The following is a 12,618-nucleotide window of genomic DNA, read 5'->3' as shown; positions in this document are numbered from 1 at the left end:
CTTCTTGCCGGGGTCGTTTGTTCTTCCCGCGAAAAATCCCCCCCCCGACCACCCTTTTTTACCCCCCCCCCACAGGGGGGGACCCCCCGGGGTCCCCCCCCCCCCCCCCCCAGCACAAACTATGATCATTGAAGAGAAAATGGAGTGAGCAGATCATGAAATAGCCCGGAAAGGTGGATTTTAATTATCCCTTTAATAATTTATTCCGTTTTAGCATTTTTCCTCCCTGGTATTATATTGACAGGCCTGGAAGAAGTTCACCTGCAAGATCATCTCATTCATTTGCTGGATTTTTGAAAGGGCCATCTCCCTTCTGAAATAATATGATCAACTGAAGAACATTTCCGACACGCTGAATGGCCAGGTGTTCTCCTTTAAAGAGGGCAGTCGGCTGCTTCATAGGCTGTCTGAAGACCATCCCTTATGTGAAGGTGTCAAGACCATGTTTGGTTTGAAGGAAACAAACCATAAGAACCATTGCCCAGGGAGAACAGGTAAGCACTCAGGTCACCTGGTCACTATGTTCCACATTATGGTGAACTATATTTCTATTTAAACCACAGTAATAATTTCTAAATTTGCAACTATACTATACTCAAGCTTATGCATTTTATGTAAATCCATGTCCTTTATTATCCTCAGTTTCAGCAATACATTTCCTCTTTGGAAGTTCACAAGTGGTCATTTACCCTAAGATGGTAAGAGTGGACTATATCAGTTCATATTTGAATTTACCTTGAGTGGACAAGGTCAAGAACGGGCACAAAAGACCCAAAGACCCAGGACGCTGGGCCACCTGGTTAACACAAAAAAGAATAAGCTCTTTAGCAACATCATGTGATCCCACCTGCCACTCTTATGTTTGGGAGTGACGTCCTCAGTTCCATATGCTCCGTGAAACAACCATTCATTGCAACTGGATCCAAAGACAATCAGAAGCGAAAAAGGCTTCCAAATGTTTTACAGTTCCATTCCCAGGAGCTCTTGCCAGAATAGCTTCCGGATGTTTGGGATTTCAACCTGCCCAAGTTTCTGCCAGCATTGCTGATTGTCAGGAATGCTGGAAGCCACAGTCCCAACCATCTAGGGATCCAACAATCTACTTTCAGCCTAGATAAAGGCCTAGACTCTTCCCAATATTATGTTTGCACCTCTTTCATCCAAGAATGGATTATATCTTTGTTTATTTATACAATGTGATAATACTCTAATTCAAGATAATTTGGCTGAAGGCAATGGAGATAAAAGTAATTCTCAGCCTCAGCTTGCCTCTGAAACACTTCAGGAGAAGAGCTTCTGAGCAAAAGAGAGAGGGATCATTTGCATACTGCATTTGTAGACCCCTCCTCATCTAGGCATATTCTGGAGCAGTTAATAGTAAATATCATTCAGATACCAAAACCTCCATACTAAAGGTATATCAAGAGTGTCCAGTCGCACACTCTTTTCTTGGTCCATTCACACATGAGACCATTGGGTGGGGTGGAAGCTTTTGAAGCAATTAACCCAGAATGGGAGGGGTGTGGGAGATGCTGACCTTAACTTTACAAGGCACTGAGCATTTTTAATCTTCTGTTTGAAAAATCAAAGGAACGCTTCTTTAGCATGAGAACCTCCACTGGCTGGAACTCACGCTTCCATTATGTTGCCTTTTCCTGTGTCGATCTGAATTCACACGGCAACAGCATCCTGGGCAGGGAGTGTCTTTCGTATCCTCTCAGTGGTCGCCTTTGTAAGTCCACTCAGAAGGACGGTGAGGTCAGGTGAGTCCCTCTACTCCTCCCAGCAAGGACCTGTGCACACCTGTAAAAGCTTGGCGTCACATATGGTACTGGGTGCACCTGTGGACGACACCTGGGAATTGTCACCTTTTGGCTCCTATTTGCCCTTGGATCACGCAAAATGACAGGTCTCTTTCATTCTTTTTTCTTACGTGGGAATGAGGGACTAGGGGTTGGATTGTGTTCCTCCTGAGTACCTCTTCCAAGTTCCAACTCTCCTCTGCCAGAGTCTGCTTCCTGGGACTCTGGTTGGGACCCACCACCGGCCTCAGGATTCTCCCTTTCAGGCCTCATGCTAATATTCAATTTCCCGGTGGTAATACCACAGAAAATTAATCTCCAGTGGCATCTTGCCTGGAGGTCTTAGGTGTTTCTTAGGTGTTTCGGGAAGAGTTTCTTCCTGAAACTATTTTTCCCCAAGGGCTGGGAGCACTTTCCCCAAGAGCCATTAGCCTGCACACCACAGACTCTCCTTAAAGTATCCCCTGTTCCTTCTTTCCTTCCAGTCAGCTCTGCAATGGGGATCCTTGACCTGGGCAGTCACAAATTGGTCTGACCAATCTTATCTCTATTCCTGTCCAAACATAGCAAAAGATTTTATCTTGCCATGACTGGTTTAGACTCCCTCACTATTGGCCTACGGACCTCATAAGCAGATGCCTATCCAAGGATACATTTGACAGCCACCTCCAGCTTCAGATGAGCATCAAATGTTACTGTCGTTTCATTGCACGAGAGCTTGCATGTCTTCCTCTTGCAAGAAAGCCAGATCAGCTGGTGTGGTCCTCCACCACCCCTCTGTACAACAACCCTGTGAGACGGGTTAGGCTGAGAGTCCATGACTGGTCCAAAGCCACCCAGTGATCTTCAGACTGAGAGGAGAATAGAAGCCAGGTTTCCCTGACCCCTGGTCAAACACTTTGACCACCACGCCACACTATCTGTTCTGCTTCATACACAGCTGTGCAAAATATTATTATTATTATTATTATTATTATTATTATTATTAGAACATTTCTATGCCGCCCCTTGCCAAAGCCTTGGGGCGGCTTACAACACAATAAAATACAATACAATATAAAAATAACAATATACAATTAAAATTAATAATATAAAATAAATAAAAAATATAAACGATATAAAAGAAGTTATAAAAGAAAAGTTATAAAAGAAAAGAAAAGAAGTCGCCCTGGCCAGATAAATAAGTAAATATTGTTAACAATTAAAATGACGTTTAAATTAAAAAGGTCTTCACCTGGCGCCGAAAAACAAATAACGACGGCGCCAGGCGGACCTCTCTGGGGAGCACATTCCATAGATCGGGCACCACCACAGAGAAAGCCCTCCTCCTAGTACTTACTCTCCTAATTTCCTTCACGGAGGGTTCCCGGAGAAGGGCCTCTCCCGCAGATCTCAAGGGGCGGTTGGGCATATATGGATCTAAGCGCTCCTTCAGTATATTTACTTCATCATGGATGGAGAGACATCCCATTATGTCACATTATATGGTGATTCAGTGTCTTATCATAGAATCATGGAGTAGTAGAGTTGGAAGGGGCCAGAGGGCCACCGGGACCACTCCCCTGCTTGGTGCAAGACTCCACGTTAAAACAACCCTTTCCTCGCTCTACTATAGACGTTTCTCTTTTTATGGAACCTTTAAACAAAACCCCAAGGGTTCTGGCGAGCAGCATGGCAGAGTCAGGGCTGATGCTACATGTAGGAACTGGGGCAGGAAGGCCTCGTTTTGTGGAGAACTACAGCAAATTGCCCCAGTTCAGCAGCAGCCACTTTGCAATGTTCCCAAGTTGTACAGCTTGTTCAAGATTGTAAAAGGTAGCAGTGTAACAGCCCCTGCCTTTCCAAGGAGCTCTGATGCTCCAGCAACAAAAAAACTGGAGGAAGAAAGAAAGCCCAACCTCAGGACAAGCTTTGGTCCTGAATTATGGGCAAAATCCACATTGTAGATGCAACGGTTTCCAATGGACTGAGTAAAATCAAGGCTATGGCTTTTTCCTCTAAACGAGACAAACACTGTTTCTGGAATAGTTTTCTGAAATGGTTTAAGGCAGTGAAGAGACCCGGGTTCATCTCTGCTAGGTGCTTCTTCTGCCAATGCCACTTCTTCGCTTTGGAGCATTGAGACAAGTGACTGGAAACACTTGAGTGATGTTCTGAATCACCATGAAAAGTCACCCAAGTATTTCATTGCATGCTGCAAGTGGACAGAATCAGAATCTAAGCTCAGACTGAACCTGTATTGAGGCAGAGTAACAGTGGAAATTCAGCATTGGAGGGCTGTGCTCAAATGCCTGATGGATGCCATGCTATTCCATCATGTGGGAACGTCAAACAAGCTGTTCCCTGAACATGGACATTTTCTGGGGTTTGTACAGCTGCTTGGCAAGTAAGATGAAGCTCATTTGAGGTGTGTGTCTTCAAAGAAGATTCATTCCATTCAGAAGGAACTCATAACCCTTATGGCCTGGGGGTGATGCAGAATAAGCAGAACGGGTTGGGAAATGCTAAGTCCTGCTCTCTCACACTGAATCGCACAGCTGCCATCGATGGCTTCAAGAAGCTTTCATTCACCATGAGATGTATTGATGAAGATGAAGGCAAGATCCGTGTAAAGGAACACTTTGTAGGATTCAGGAGAGTTCGGGGCTCAGCTGCAAAAGGGTTTACAGAACTCTGAGCCACAACCAGGGTTACAACAGCGGTGCCAACATGGAAGGGAATGAAAAACCAGCATCCAGGCAAAGCTACTCACACTTAACTGTCGCACTTTGTTTCGGCTGCTGTTCTCTCAGTCAGGTTCTTTCAGATGCGGTCTCAACTCAGAGCAATAGATTACCCTTTCTGGCACACTAGAACACATCTGCCTCTGTTCAGTGCTGGCAGATCCTGAAAGAGAACATGTCCATATTCATGGTGTAGCCACTAATGGGTGCTCCCCAGAAGAATCACGGAGACAAACCTTTGATATCAAACAAAAGATGTTCTGATGGAAGTAGCAGATTCGGCGCAGTTCTTTGCTATGAAGCACAGTGTCTACCAGACCAAAGGATGGGCTTCAGGTTCTTGATACCTATCAGAGCAACCTGATCCCTGTGGATACTGCAAGTAAGGCTACACAGCGATGTACAATGGACAGAACAACTGCGACTTCTCTCATGATGAAATGCGTAGAGCTCATAACAAGATGTAGAGAAAGCGGTGGTACAGAGGGGGTTATCATGGTAGAAAAGATTGATTGATTCTGATCCACCTGCACCAGCCTCCCGCGCTAGATGGGCTGCAAGAAGAAGCAGTTAATACGATGGCCAAAATGAAGTTGAGGATTGGGATGTGTGAGAAATTGGTTTTGGGGGTGGGAGTCCATCAGATTCCCTGGGCTCAGCTCCCTGGACTCTGGTCCACTTTGTCATGGACTTGAGCCAGAGCACGTGGTGAGTACACTCAGTGTTCAAAGCGTGCTTGCTTATTTATCTGTGTATTTATTTAAAGCATTTGTAGCTCCACAAAGGACATGGGGGGCATGTCATGAGCAGAGCCAGCTGGAACCGGGGTCAGACTAGATGGCCCGCAAGACCCCTTCTGACTCGCTCTGTTTCTGTGTTTATACCATTCCTTTAGGTGAATGACTCTCAGGGCGGTTTGCATGATGCTTGCCAGAAAATGAGTCCTGCATGTTTTGCAAGCTGCATCCCTCTTTCATGTGCTACACGTGACATGGAAGGAGGCTGTTTTCATGGGTTTTTCCGGGAATGGAGTCCATGTGCCTACTGCCCGAGCAGCATCTCTCTTCTGTGCCATTTGCAGCAACCTTTCTGCTGTTGCGCCTGATAAGGAAGAAGGTTTCCAGTTGCACGTCCTCCCCTCTGCAAGCATAGTGGACTTCCTCTCAGCTCAGCTTGTCTTCGAAGACAGGACTGAGCACAAGAAGCCCATGAATGCAAGAGGGATGAATTCCACTAGGTTTCATTCCAGCTGTAGTTGAGGAAAACAAATGTTCAGAAATAATCTTCAGACAGGAGTTCTTTACACTGTTGTTTGTGTTTCAATGGAGAGCAATTTGAGAAGCTTGAATCTCCTGGAAAGGCATGGGCATTTTGTACAACCATGCAAATATACTGGAAGAGTAGCTTGGCATCTACCAAAGGCACATTCACAGAGCCCTCACTGATAGGGATTACTTCAACATTGCTGGTGCAGAACATTGTGTTGAGCTGGCCCTTCTCCGTCACCTCCTACTTCTTGGAAAATGCTCACCATGAGACATCCTACAGTGCATCCAAGAAACTGAAATGACTGATGTCTTCTCAAACATCTGGGTAGCAATAGTTATTCTCCTGATATTTCGGATTGCAGCTGTCAGTGGTAAGCATAGCTTCTCCAAATGGAAGCTCATCAAAATGTACTTACAGTCTACCATGGTCAATGAGCATTTGTTAACCTATCCATCGAAGATGACACTGCTCACAACCTTGATTTATAGCCACTGCTCACAACCTTGATCTCTTGCTCTGCACAAGCAAATATTTGTAAAGCTACCGTCTGAGCAGTATCAGTGAAGTAAACAACATATCAGAATATCATGGGTTTTACTTTTAATTTTTCTTTTGTTTAGTTTTGTAGAAGTTCGAACTATTTCTGAATCATTTTAGGGTGTCCTTGAATTTATTTTTGTGGTTTTTCTGAGCTTTCCAGGTGATGTTAAGGCAGCCAAAGGTGTGGTGTATGTGATTTATTTCTATTACATTGCTCCCTGTTACTCTGCAGCCTTCAGGACTAATTGAACATCCTCTTCTGGGGGAAAAGAAGCCAATGGGAGGAATTCCTTCATGATGCCTTCCCCTGGGGCTTGGTTGAAATGCAGGAAAGATTGCCAGAGAGATGAAAGACAACACCACCAGAAACTTGAATCCAACCCATGAGAATTTCTCCAAAATATTCTTCTCCTTTGAATTTCTTTTTGAGATCAATTTCTTTTTTTGTCAAACTGAATGAGGATGGTCACATTAAAGTGGGATTGGAATTCATGGACTGGACTGGAAAATAAATTATTAGCTGGAAGAATGAGGATTGGCTAGAAGGAAAGAAAATCCTTTTCTTCACCACCGAAGTCCTTCTAATGTCCCTGCTCAGATGACAGAACTGATAACGAATACAGAGTAGACTTGGCGATATTTTACATGAGGCATTTATCATTCCTCACAGTTATGGATATTTTAGATGACACCACGACCTTCCACATTCACTCCTGTTTTTAAGAGCATTGACACAGGTTGGTTTAGAACACAGAAAATGAAATATTATTTGTAAAAGTGAAAAAACATATTTTCCTGCGTTTATAACTGTGTTGTTTTTTTTTATACCACAGTGCCACCTAGAGGTCATGTTGTGCAAAAGCCAGAAGGGAATGGCTTTTTGTGTGAAGCTTGGATCTCTGTTCTGTGCCAAAAACAAAATTAGAGGCAAGTGGATCAACAGCACCACACAGAAAAGTTGTTGAACAAAGCATTTTATAAGATTCCGCTTCCCTGTCTCCATGGAGCATGATGGGAGATCCCTGTTAAAGCATTCCCTACTAATAAAAGTAATCCTATCCGTCAGTCGACTCTCCCTGTTCTTACTTTCCAAAAAAGCAAGCAACAATTACTTGTACACACACATGCACACTAGTTTTTTTTAAGTATGTGTTTCACACATTGTCGGTTGCCTTGCATTCCATCACCTGCCCATTTTTGGGGGGTATCCAAAGTTTCTGGGGGTATCCAAGAGTTTCTTTGTTGTTTGAAAATGTGCCTTTGCCCTAATTCACACTTACACAAGTGCACGTATGGGCAAACCCTCTCAACAGTGGATGCTAGAACTCACAACACAGAGAAATGCCAATCTGCGGGAGCATGCGGGTCATAGAAATCCCAGCTTGTTGAATCCATTGTGGATTACCCCAACATCCCTAGCTGTCCCTCTTTTTTCATTTATTTGATTTATTCATTATGTTTATAGCTGGCCTTTCTTCCTTTGCCTTCTCTCCGTGATATCCTCACCTAAGGTAGATGGAGCTCTAACCAGATCACTCACGAAGCTTCAAAAAGCTCCCAAGTCAATCATTGTCATTTTGGAGATGCATAAAATCTGCCCATAGTGTTCCATTTCATTTGGGGTTCGGGGCATGTGCCAACTGGCTCACCCAACAGTAACCATCAAGAAAGACGCCTTTCCCTTCCCCTCCGTCTCTCCTCCTCCTCCTCCTTCACATTATGAACTATAGGTTTACTATGAGTATTACTAATGTGTTTGATGTCAAGATGTTTGACCATTCAAGCCAAGCCAAGCCACAAATTAATGCACCATTTATTTCAGGATGATCAAATTGAAACCAAAAGCACAACTGGTGAATCCCTGCTTCTTCATCACGATTATCACCATCAAAAAGAGCTCCTTTGCACTGGATAACTGAAGGCCTTCAAAGACTGCTGTGTGTTTTTGAAATCATATCCAGCATGAGTATAGAAAACTATTAGATCAAATAGTCAAGAGGATGTAAGAATGCTGGAGAACATTCTCCTTTTACCTGATTCTGTGCAAAGTTGGTCCTAGAAAAATGCCATGAAAGCCACCCACCAAAACCTCACATTTACCCTACAGACTATGCGTGGTAGGAGCGCAGTTTTGAAAGTGAGAGTTTGCACAGCTCTGAATTTGTCTAAATGCATATGAACATACTTGTGCACAACCTAATCCTATCAGAGGGCAGATGACAGAACAAAAGGTGCCCGATAATCCATGATATATAGACAGAACGGAGTTTGCACCGTCAACACATCCTTAAAAAGATCATAGGAAATTGTCTTGTGCAACCTCCAGATATTGGCCTTCCAAACTCAAAACGGTTCTACAGAACAGGGGGAAAGTAGATCTATGGATGTTTTGAACCTTTGACTTTTAGCATGTCTCACCACTGGTCATGCTGGCAGGAGAAGGTGAAGTTCAAAATTTCCAGAGGACACTGCCCACCATCAACTCTGATGGGAAGACGATATCCAGGTCTAGGACTGTTCCCACCGGTTCTCCTGGATTTCAACCAGGTTCTATCCCAGCCCTGTATGGACATTCCAAACCCAACCTATGGAATTCACTCCCCAAAGAGGTCCGCCTGGCACCGTCGTTACTGGTTTTTCGGCACCAGGTAAAGACCTTTTTATTTAAACATCATTTTAATTGTTAAAATATATGATCTGGCCAGGGCAACTTCTTCTTCCTTCTCTTTTCCCCTCCTATATTCTTTATTTACTTATTTTATACTGTTAATTTTAATTTTATATTATTGTATCTCAGTGTATTTTTTGTATTTAGTGGTAATTTATTATGTTCCATTGTATTTCAATGTATCTTATTGTGTTGTAAGCCGCCCCGAGGCTTCAGCAAGGGGCGGCATAGAAATGTTATAATAATAATAAAAAATAATAACCTGAACCTGAACCTTTCTCATCTGCTGTACCAAGCCATGCATCTGCTGTAGAAGTAGCCAGAAAATCTCTACAACTAAATGTGAGTATCCTAAAATACAGGATTTTAGTATCCTGCAGACCTACTCCAGCTTCCATGCATTAGCAGTAGCAATCTGCAAAAGAGTAAGACAGGGATCAGCTAATGCTTTACGTTAAAATGCACTGGGTTTTGGTCTTGCTTCTTTTGTCGTTGACTGACCAGCACCAGCAGAAAATAACCATGAGAGTGTCAAGAGTGTATCTGAAACAGAACTTGGCCAGTGTGTGGAAAGAGGCACTGCATCTCTTCTCTGGAACACTTTCTGAAACCCCCTATATCACATGAGAAATAATTTATGTAGATTCAAGTACATAAATTGGTTCTGCCCTTGTTTTTCATTTGTAGAATGTTTTGTTTATTTATAAAACAATGAAAAACGCCATGTTAAAGACTAGGAAATGTTCAGCAAGGTGAATTGTTCATTCACAGCTGTGTTTGCTATTATTCCAGACTTAGCTTTCTAAAGGTACTATTGACTTTACTTCCTCTTTCACTTTCAAAGCAAGGGTACTTGAATGTCATCCAAAAGAGTTGTGTGCTTAACCTAGTAGGCAGATTTTCCTCTTTACCGGGGAACATTAATAATTTACTTTCAAAGATATTAGAATAGTATTAAATTCTCCTCATATTTTTTACAAGATTTGTATATGACAGCTATGTCTTCCGAGTCTCTTTCATGAACAAATTTCTTTGAGAAAAAAAATGCGTGTTTCTCCCATCAACTATGGGTTGAGAAGATTACTAATCCTCGGAAAAGCTCCAATTTGCATTCATGACAGGCGCTGTCTGATGAATGTTCATAAATTAGAATGTACACCCAAAACAACTGTTGGAGAAAGTCCACTGTGAATGAACTGACCCACTGGTTCAGGTAGGCTAAACCTCAATGTTAATATTCAAGACCTTGCAGGTAGACACTCATGGAGTTTGAGAAATCCAGTGGAAGTTGCTGTCTCTAAGGTCGATGGAGTGGTGTATGCACTCTAAGTTTCCATGTGAAACCTGCAGGAGCTAGCTTTTTTCCTACAAAATAGTTCTTATTCCTTGCAGTGCTGCCCAGAATGGTCTGCCACGAAATGGTGCATATTCCCAATCTTATACATTTGACAAGTAGCAGTTCCTCTATACTGCTCACTAGTCAGACCTCACCTGGAATCCTGTGTCTAGTTCTGGGCACTAAGATTTAAGGAAGATGCAAGTAAATTAGAGAGGGTCCAGAGGAGGGCAACAAAAATGATCCAGGGTTTGGAAACACTGTCCTGCCCTGTGAAGAGAGACTGAGAGAACTGGGCATGTTCAGCCTTGAGAAGAGAAGACTGAACATGGGCATGGTATCCCTTTGTAAGTACCTCAAAGTCTGCCACAAAGAGGAAGGACAAGGTCCCTTCTTGCTGATGCTAGAGTGTAGGACACGGAAGATTCAGCTCAAATTGTGACAACCCAGATTCAGGCTGGACATCAGGAAGAGCTTCCTCACTGTCAGAGCAATACAGCAGTGGAACCAGCTCCCTGGAGAGGTGGGGGGCTTTCCCACACTAGAAACATTTGAAAAGAAACTGGACAGCCCTCTGAGTGGGATGGGTGTAACGTGGTCTCCTGCAACAGCAGGGGGTTGGCCCCGATGACCTTCCTGGCCCCTTCCAACTCTACTATTCTATGATTCTATGAGTCAGTGAAACTAGATGTATCGAATTTAATGGGCTTTCCTCTGAACAGAGAGGTGTAGGATTGCACCTTTAATGTGTTTAACATGAGGATCTCCTTCATGGATCATTGCCTTGTCGTGGCAAAGGGGCTTGCGTGGCTCAATGAAGCTCTGAGCTATGCCGTGCAGGGCCACCCAAGATGGACAGGTCATAGCAGAGAGCTCTGACAAAACGTGATCCACTGCAGAAGGAAATGGCAACCCACTCCAGTATCTTTGCCATGAAAACCCCATGGACAGTACCAAAAGGAAAAAAAGATATGACGCCGGAAGATGAGCCCCTCAGGTTGGAAGGTGTCCAATGTGCTACTGGGGAAGAGCAGAGGGCTAGTACTAGTAGCACCAGAAAGAGTGAAGCCACTGGGTCAAAGTCAAAAGTACACTCAGTTGCAGATGTATCTGGTGGTGAAAGGAGAGTCCAATGCTGCAAAGATCTATACTCCATAGGAACCTGGAATGTAAGATCCATGAATCAAGGCAAGCTGGATTTGGTGCAAAGGCAGAGTCAGGGAGACCCTGCATTTTCCATCCAATGAGCTTTTCATTCATCTAGGTGGAGTAGTTTGGAAGGGGAGCAGAGGGAAGGCGGGTGGAGTGGCTACAAGATGCCTTTTGTCCTTCCCAATCTCCTTTTCTCTCCCCCCCCCCCCGCCCCGCCCATGAAACAACCTCTCCAACTTTTCTCTGAGGTTGCTTTTATGGCCAGAAACCTCAGCAGCTGCATGGGAAGGGAAGGCAGTCAGCACTCCGATTCCCAGCTCTGAGGCCCAAGCCCTTTCTCCAGCCTCTGATCTGGAAATCCACATGATTCATGGTGCTTCGGAGGCACAGAGCTGGTAATCTAGTTATGGGAGAGCACAACCATGCCCTGATCCCAGAATTATGGGATACCTGCTTCCTCCCCCATGGCCTCACCTCTTAGCGCTAGGGAGACCCTCGCAACTTGCTGTCCTGCCAGACACCAGAAGCTGAGCATGTGCTTCTGCCAAGCTTCAAGAAGGGGCTATTTATTTATTTGATTTATATACTGCCCATTAACTGAGATGGTTCTCTGGGCAGTTCACAAAGTCGAAAAAGACAACAAATGCAATATACCACAACAAATCATAACACGGCAACAAAATAACAACAATAGAATAGCAACAGTGAGCCCACAACAGCTGTGTTCAAGTTAGCCCAAGGGTACAGCAGCAATAAATCCAGTAAAATGCAAATAAACAAGAGAAGACACTTGTTATAAAACAATTTAACGGTTGAAAAAAAAGGGATAAATAGGTTTTGACCTGGTGCTGAAAAAGCTAAAGAGTGGGTGCCTGGCACAACTCCTTGGAGAGATGATTCTACAGTCAAGGTGCCACAACCAAAATGGCCCTTCCCCAAGTAGCCACCTTTTTATTTCCTTTAGGGATGGCTCTCTGAGAAGCACTTCAGATGACGACCTCAAGGTCCAGGCAAGGTTACATGGGAAGAGGCGTTCCTTTAGATATACATTGCTGGTTTGCCTGTGGGTCCTCCAATTCCAGCTGACAATCTCTGAACTGGTGACTGAGTGTACATACAGCAGAGCTT

The sequence above is a fragment of the Varanus komodoensis genome, unplaced genomic scaffold (genome assembly GCF_004798865.1).
Source record: "Varanus komodoensis strain SLA01 unplaced genomic scaffold, ASM479886v1 scaffold4, whole genome shotgun sequence".
In the NCBI taxonomy this organism is placed as follows: domain Eukaryota; kingdom Metazoa; phylum Chordata; class Lepidosauria; order Squamata; family Varanidae; genus Varanus; species Varanus komodoensis.
This window is presented reverse-complemented; position numbering follows the sequence as displayed.